A 9,113-nucleotide genomic window follows, 5' to 3' on the forward strand; every position below is an offset into this window, starting at 1 on the left:
TATCAGTTGGACACGGGGCAATTGGACACAGTCCAATCACAAGTCGGTGTTCCAAAAGACCCTACAAATGTCTCACACGGTGCTGTGATTGGCTGTGTCCAAATGCATCGTGTCCAAGTGCACCGCTCCCATATCAAATGCAATCCGAATTAACCAAGGTGGAATAGTTTTATCAAATGATTTATAATCAGAGCTCAGAAACGCTTCATGTTTAACGAAACGCATAAATATCTTCCCACAACCGCCACGCGCAGTCTCAAAACCATAGGCCAAAGGTGTTTTTGATTGTTTATAGGCCTGAATCAGAGGAAGCGCAAAACAGGCTTCCTGAAACGAAACTGTACAAGGATAGCCCCATACAGCTCGTACCTTCTTCTCACCCCGTTCAACGAGATGTGGTCGTACAAAAGCAGCGCAGTCTGATAGACTGATTTTCCTTCCTTCTTTGACAAGGTGCCAGAATTTCCGAATACTACGAAAACTGTCAACATCTCTTGCTACATCAGATTTTGTATTGTAGCCAAGTGCCTTCCATGGCAACCCAGGGGATGAACCCCAGTTATCGAGATCCATTTGTGGGATGTCATTCAAATGGATTGGATGGACAGGTTTAGAAAGTTTGAACGCTTTTACAGCGTCAGCGACCACTTCATCAAGTAGCGCATCGGAAAATCTAGGCCGACTGGAACCACTGAAGCGCGTGATATCATCACGAATATCGTCCACAGTGATAGGACTCCGGACAAGTCCTCCAGCATGCTTCGCCGCCCAGTAAGGGCAGTAGTATGACTTCGTTCTAGTATAATGACGCTGGGAGAATGCATCTGCATATCCAGCGAAACTCATTGCGAAAATCGCCACCGCTCCCATATCATATCACCCTCAAAAATTCCATCCTGAAGAATATAAAAAACAATCTCCAGTTCACGAAATGGTAATTCTTGAATTTTTATTTTAGTTTCAACATGCCCTATTGTAGTCAGTGAACAATTTAAAATTTGGAAATTTCACTTTCCACAAGGTATTACATCTACAGCAGAATAAAAAAAAAAAATTTAGCCAAAATATTATTTGCAAAAAAGGAGACTGGACTGCCAGTATCCAGTAAGGCTTTAAAACTATAGAGTTTACCATTAATCTTAAAAACTGATAGAAAAGGTCCAGAAATCTCCAACCTATTTCCGTCGGTCTCATTAACTACCGCTACCCTTGCTGGTGCCTGCGCCGTTGTCCTTAATGCTGGAGCCGTGTCTTTAGGACGTGCAGTAGAATCCACTCTATTTCGTTTAATCAAGGCCGGACATTCCGTAGACCGATGCCCTTTTTCCTTACAATAGAAGCAAGTAATAATAGGATTTCTGCATTCCTTATGTGAATGACCCCCTTTGCCACAGTTACGGCAAGTATCTTTAATCGGAAAACTTCGCGCAGTCGGCAACATTTTTTTCCATATTAATTAACTATTTCAGATTAATAACATCAGCTTGAGGTAGATTTAAACGATGCATAAGAGACAATTTATCCACTGCATATTGATTAAATATTTTCCAATGAGGCAATTATTTTCTGGCTTCAAAACTATAGAGTTTACCATTAATCTTAAAAACTGATAGAAAAGGTCCAGAAATCTCCAACCTATTTCCGTCGGTCTCATTAACTACCGCTACCCTTGCTGGTGCCTGCGCCGTTGTCCTTAATGCTGGAGCCGTGTCTTTAGGACGTGCAGTAGAATCCACTCTATTTCGTTTAATCAAGGCCGGACATTCCGTAGACCGATGCCCTTTTTCCTTACAATAGAAGCAAGTAATAATAGGATTTCTGCATTCCTTATGTGAATGACCCCCTTTGCCACAGTTACGGCAAGTATCTTTAATCGGAAAACTTCGCGCAGTCGGCAACATTTTTTTCCATATTAATTAACTATTTCAGATTAATAACATCAGCTTGAGGTAGATTTAAACGATGCATAAGAGACAATTTATCCACTGCATATTGATTAAATATTTTCCAATGAGGCAATTATTTTCTGGCTTCAAAACTATAGAGTTTACCATTAATCTTAAAAACTGATAGAAAAGGTCCAGAAATCTCCAACCTATTTCCGTCGGTCTCATTAACTACCGCTACCCTTGCTGGTGCCTGCGCCGTTGTCCTTAATGCTGGAGCCGTGTCTTTAGGACGTGCAGTAGAATCCACTCTATTTCGTTTAATCAAGGCCGGACATTCCGTAGACCGATGCCCTTTTTCCTTACAATAGAAGCAAGTAATAATAGGATTTCTGCATTCCTTATGTGAATGACCCCCTTTGCCACAGTTATGGCAAGTATCTTTAATCGGAAAACTTCGCGCAGTCGGCAACATTTTTTTCCATATTAATTAACTATTTCAGATTAATAACATCAGCTTGAGGTAGATTTAAACGATGCATGAGAGACAATTTATCCATTGCATATTGATTAAATATTTTCCAATGAAGTAATTATTTTCTGGCTTCAATGCGTTGCATAGCCGTGAAAAACGGTATTGTTTTGTCAAACATTCTAATGATCTCTTCCATTAAACACACCCAAGATTCTAAAACTCTTCCGGTCTGAATATCATACCATCGACGCGAAGCTTTTATTAATTTGCTCGACGCAGCTAATAATATCACGTCATCAGTCGCCCTATGTATCCGAGCCACTCTATCAACTCGCTGTACCTATAAATGTACATTTTCTTCCTCTTCGGCTCCAAATTCCGGAATCTGCATAGTTAATAGCGAAACCACGTTTGCTGGTGGCATCGTACTCAAAACCGGGCGTGCGGTATCAAGAGAATCGCCTACGTGCACATCTGTCCCGATCTTTGTACCGATTCTTTGAAAGCCTCTGCGCTCCTAATCGACGTCGACCTATGGGCCCGCCTGGGTATCACGCTCACACCATCAGCGAACCAGCCACACGGGCCGTCGCCGAACTGTCAGCTCGGAAGCCAACGCTCGGACGAAGAAGAAAAACTTAAATCTTTCCTACAAGAACTGGGAAAATTCCAAGATGTCACCGGTCCAACGGACCAAGCGGTCCACTACATTCGGCTCACGAATACTCAACCCATCAAACAGAGGTAACTGCTTCGAAATCCGGCGATGCAAAGAATTATCGACGAGGAGGTCGCCCGGATGGAGGCTAAGGGAGTAATTGAGCCGTCCAAGAGCGCTTACAGCTCTCCGGTCGTCATAGTGCGAAAACGAGACGGCGGGCACAGATTTTGCGTTAATTTCCATAAACTGAATGCCATCACGAAAAAGGACGCCTACTCACTGCCTCAGATTCAGACTACGCTGGATAAACTGCGAGGCGCCCGGTATTTGTCAACCCTCAATCGGAAAAGCGAGTATTGGCAGACACTTCTCAGTGAGGATAGCCGTCCTCTCATCACTTTCACCATACAGGGTAGGGGTCTGATGCAATTCACCGTCATGCCATTCGGGTGGCATTCGGTCCCTGCCACGTTCCAGAGGTTGGTGGATCGCGTCTTGGGACCCGCCTTGGAACCGCACATCTTCATTTATCTCGATGACATATATATATTGGGTGTACAACTTAGTTCGGTCCGTTTTCAAAAGATGGCTATAGGTGCTATAAATGGTTGACGGCGACAGCTGATTTTTGCTGTATCGTGAAGTGTCAACATCTGCCAACTAAATATTGTTTACAAGCCTTTGAGTTTTGCACAACAAGTTTAATTTTTACTGCGTTGAAAATGTCGAGTTTCGTTCCAAATAAGCACCATTTGCGGGAAGTTTTGATTTTCTGTTTCAATTGGAAGAAAAGTGCAGCTGAAGCGCATCGAATGCTTGTGGAAATTTATGGTGAATCTGCACCGTCGGATAAATCTTGCAGAGAATGGTTTCGACGATTTCAAAGTGGTGATTTTAGTGTTGAAGACAAAGAGCGTTCGGGTCAACCGAAAAAGTTTGAAGATGAAGAATTAGAAACATTACTCGATCAAGATTCGTGTCAAACGCAAAAAGAGCTCGCAAGAACATTGGAAGTTACTCAACAAGCTATTTCGAAACGACTCAAAGCCGCGGGATACATCCAAAAGCAAGGAAATTGGGTCCCATACGAATTGAAACCGAGAGATATCGAACGACGATTTTGCATGTCCGAAATGTTGCTTGAACGGTACAAAAAGAAGTCTTTTCTGCATCGAATCATTACCGGGGACGAAAAATGGATTCACTACGACAACCCGAAACGCAAAAAATCGTATGTAAAGCCTGGCCAACCGGGAATATCAACGCCGAAGCCGAATATCCATGATGCCAAGGTAATGCTCTGTATTTGGTGGGATCAGAAGGGTGTGATCCACTATGAGCTGCTAAAACCTGGTCAAACCATCACGGGAGACTTCTACAGGCGACAATTGATCCGTTTAAAGCGAGCTATAGCCGAAAAACGTCCAGAATATGCGACCAGACACGAGTCCATAATCTTTCACCATGACAACGCTCGGCCTCATGTTGCTGTTCCGGTTAAAAACTATTTGGAAAATAGCGGATGGGAAGTTCTGGCTCACCCGCCTTATAGCCCAGACCTTGCCCCTTCCGACTACCATTTGTTTCGATCGATGCAGAACGCTTTGACTGGAATACACTTCACTTCAGAACAGGATATCAAAAATTGGCTCGATTCATTCTTGGCTTCAAAAGATGAACGCTTCTTCCGCGACGGAATCCATAAATTGCCAGAAAGATGGGAAAAAGTAGTAGCTAGCGATGGACAATACTTTCAATAATGTATTAATTCATTTTATCATTCAAATAAATGCGTTTTTCAAGCAAAAAAACGGACCGAATTAAGTTGTACACCCAATATATATATATATATATATATATATATATATATATATATATATATATATTGCGTATACATAGCATATAAAATATATTATTAAATATATATAAATATTATATAAATAATTAACATATATATGTATCATTGAATTTAATTATGCAATATTTGTGTAATAATTATAATTATAATTATATAATATTTGTGTAATAATAATAATTATAATTATATAATATTATTGCACGATAAAAATTACGATTTTCGTTAACTTGTGTCTAAAAAAATCTGTTTGTTTAGACATTGTAATGCATTTACTTTCATAAAATAATTTTACTTGAAAATAAAATATTATTAATTTAATTAATATATATTTGTGGTTCTCTAATGTTTAGTTCTTTGACATGTATGTAAGAATTAACGAATATCCCCTCACAGCATCGAACATTGCAGTAAGATTATGGGTAGGTTACAAGCTTACATATTTTAATGAGCACGTTAATGCCATCTGCCATTAACCTTACAAGATAATCTGATATTATAATATTGTCATAAATTTAATATAATCTTTAATATTTCAACAAACTTACGTGTAATTAGTTCACTTTCTGTGTATTTTGAAAATACTACACATTATTGAAATATAGTTTATTAATAATCACTTAATGGTATATACAACTTTATTCATATATAAAAATTTTTTTTATTATTATAGCAAATATAACTAAATTAAATTAAAATATTAATAATAAAATTAACTCTAGGTTGTATTCAATAGCCGCTTCAAATGCTTTAGTTTTATGTATATCTCTGACTTTTCTTTTATTATAATATATGAAATATTTGGACTATGTGGTGGATCGATATAGATCCATACAAGTACGACCGCCGCAGCCGCCACATAGGCAGCGCGGCGCCGCTGGGAGCGGTGCACTTGAACACGGTGCATTTGGACACAGCCAATCACAGCACCGTGTGATTAGAGACATTTGTAGGGTCCCTTGGAACAGCGACTTGTGATTGGACTGTGTCCAATTGCCCCGTGTCCAACTGATATACACCCGGCGTCGCTAGCCGAGCCACCGCCGCAACCGCTAGAACCTCCGCGCGGCGCCGTTCGGCGGCGCGCACATGGAGGGCTTTTCTCGCGAGAAAATTATCATTAACAGATAATAAGAAGCCGGACTCCGCGAAGGGTCGACACACTCCGCCGCGCTGGCTTCCTTAGCATTTTACCGCAGCTAGAAAGTCATCGGCCTCGGCTATGAGCCATATCCGCTGAAGAGCCATATCGGCATCGAGTCTCTCGGCGCTGAAGAAGCGCCCCGGCATCCGCTGAAGAAGCAGCATCGACTCTCTCAGCGCTGAAGAAGCGCCCCGGCATCCGCTGAAGAAGCGGTATCGACTCTCTCGGCGCTGAAGAAGCGCCCCGGCATCCGCTGAAAAAGCGGCATAGACTCTCTCGGCGCTGAAGAAGCGCCCCGGCATCCGCTGCAGAAGTGGCCTCGAGTTTCCAGACGTCGAAGAGGCGTCCAACGGAAAGCAACCACGCCGAGGGTAACGCGGACGTCCCCACGAGCCGGTTCCCCGGTACGGGAGCCTGCCCAAAGGCGGAAACAGGCAGGAGGGCTGCAACGACGTCTACAGGAGCTATTCGGGAGAGACTCACCCGAACCCCTAGTAGTTCGGCTGACACAAGGGGCACTAACGGGTCGTTCTCCACGACCGCGCACCCCGTCACCCACACGAGAACCCCATCACCCCTCCACTGGGAGTCGCCCAAATTGCCAACACTGACCACCTCCACGGTAGGGACCATTACCACGTGGAGGCTCCAGAGGATAGACATCCCACGGCGGCCGTTGACACGGCCACCTCTCTCGACTCTGACCTACTGTGACTCACGCGTCGGACGACCAATATCTCCTCGATTCGCTTTCAGAGACGGGCGCCACGCCGACAAGGAGAACCAGGGTATTTCCACCCGGAGCATCAGGCAAAGGAGGGTCAGCAAAAAAGTTGGACACTTTAATAAACAATGACTGATGGGTTAGGTTAGGTTGGGTTTGGTTAGTTTTTAGGGGGGTGCGGGGGGCGCAGCCCGTCCCCGTCGTTCGATATTTTTCTCCTGTTACAAAAATGTTAAAAATGTTAAAAATATTTATAATTTAAATATTTTTATTAAGTAGGTATAGGCAAATATTTTACACAGATTTAATAAGGAAAAATTAGTAGATTTTATAATGCAGAGTATGTTTCGAACAGCCCGGGATGTTGAGCGGCTATGCCGTCGAACCACCGTCGACTGCTACGTTTGAATGTGCGACAATAAGTTCGTGCTCTCCTATCCAGGAGCCTCGTAAGATAATGTGAGGATGAGGCAAGTGTGCTTCAAGGTGTGCGAGCCCGGCGCTTCCGCGCTGGGAAGAAGATCCCCCTTCCGGAGAATGATAATCACTCAGAGTATGGAGACACTGATCCGTCTTCTTTCGTGAGTGTCGGAGCCAAGCCCGAATAAGATTCAGCTCTGTTTGGCGAGGGAGCAACAGAGGCTAAATCTGAGATGGTAGACCGGCGAATGTTACTCGCCTGAACAGTCGCGCACGCGGCGAAGGCTATGTCTCGTAGGGAAAGCCTAAACGCGAATGTAACTCTGAATCGCATGTGCGGCAAAGTCTAAGTCTAACGTTGACTTACACGTAACCGTGGACGCGTTGATAATGCCGCATGTGTGACTAACGCTAAGTCTCGTCGAGACTAGAAGCGAATATCCCTCGCGTGTTGAGTCGCGGATGCGACGATCTCTAAGTCGGGAGTAGACTTACACCAGCGAACTTGGTTCGCGTGAGCGCTGCGCCCCTGGCAGCTGAGCAAGCGCGAGTGACTCGCGCGAGAGTGCGGCCCTGGCAGCAGAGTATTCCTGATGACAACGACGACTCGCGCGGAGTCGTAAGCTCGACAGTACAGAATGCTGTCGAACTGCTACACGCTGTCTGCGATACTTGAGCTATCGCGAAGGAAAGCGTCCACCGCGGTGGAGGCTTCGAGGTAATCCGAATGGTCGCGCGAAGCCTTCTCTCAATTCTCGATCGTATTGAGAAGGTGGAGATCAGTGGAGTTACCTAAATACAAATGCCAACGTGTCTCAGACACTCTAAAGGCAGTGAAGATCAATGCAGAGATGCAAAGGAGTACCTCTGGTGAGGCAAATGCCCAACATGCTTGCGCACTCAAGAAAGCGATATGAAGCTAGCTAGAACTCAAAAGAATACCTCAACGAGGCCGTGACCAGATGTGCTAACGCAGTCAAAAGTCTTCAAGTGGTCTCGCGCGGCGCTTTATATAGGGGCCGAAGCGAGATTTAACCGCGAGTAACGGCTCCGGCTGACGCCGTCGCCGCGTCACGGTGACGGTGCGCATTGGCGGCGGGAGGCCGGCGACTGCGAGTCGAACGGCGCCTGGGGCCCGGCCGCTCGCCATACACGCTCCGCGAGGACGCAACGTTCCGTCCGGAACACAGTGTTTTGGCACTTACAATAAAGTATAATAAACGTTATAATATTAATATTAAATATAATAATATTATATTAATTGTACTTACTGCAATAGTACAGAAAAGGCAACTCTACGAACAGACTTTACGTTGCAATGGCTGCGTTTGTTTGGCGCTTAAGCCCATTCTACAATTGCGTGAACGTGGTTGTAAGTGATTACGACACCAATCAGAGTAAAACAATCAGTGAATAAAACATTCGGATTGGTTGACTCTTACGTTCACGACTACGCTTACGCAATTGTAGAATGGACTTTACAATGCTCTGAGCATCATTTCATCCTTGTTTCTATCAAATACTAAACAAAGACAAATGATGCTTACACTTGCTATAAGCGCCAAAACGAACGCAGCCAATGACAGGTTTCCTAACCTATCATACCTAGCCTCTTTAACAATTAATGGCTGCGTTCAGCAGAGAAAGCTGCTTTGCTGTTGTAAAATTCGTAAATCTAATAGCGAATTCGGTTGTTTGCACTAGTGTGCACTGAGTGCGCACTAAGGCTTGTTCATAGTATGTTATTATATTTAAAGATTGTCTTAAATAATTCTCAAATAAATTCTCAAATATTTTTAACCATAATATGATATGTATAACATCCGTACGAATCATTTTATTAGTTAAAATGTTTTTAAATATGTATTTAAGACACGATCTTAAATATAAGAATGTACTGTAAACAAGCCTTAATGCGCACTCAGTGCGCACTAGTGCAAGCTACCGA

Source organism: Odontomachus brunneus, unplaced genomic scaffold (genome assembly GCF_010583005.1).
Source record: "Odontomachus brunneus isolate Ranch 3 - 2012 unplaced genomic scaffold, Obru_v1 Obru_scaffold_074, whole genome shotgun sequence".
Classification (NCBI taxonomy): Eukaryota; Metazoa; Arthropoda; class Insecta; order Hymenoptera; family Formicidae; genus Odontomachus; species Odontomachus brunneus.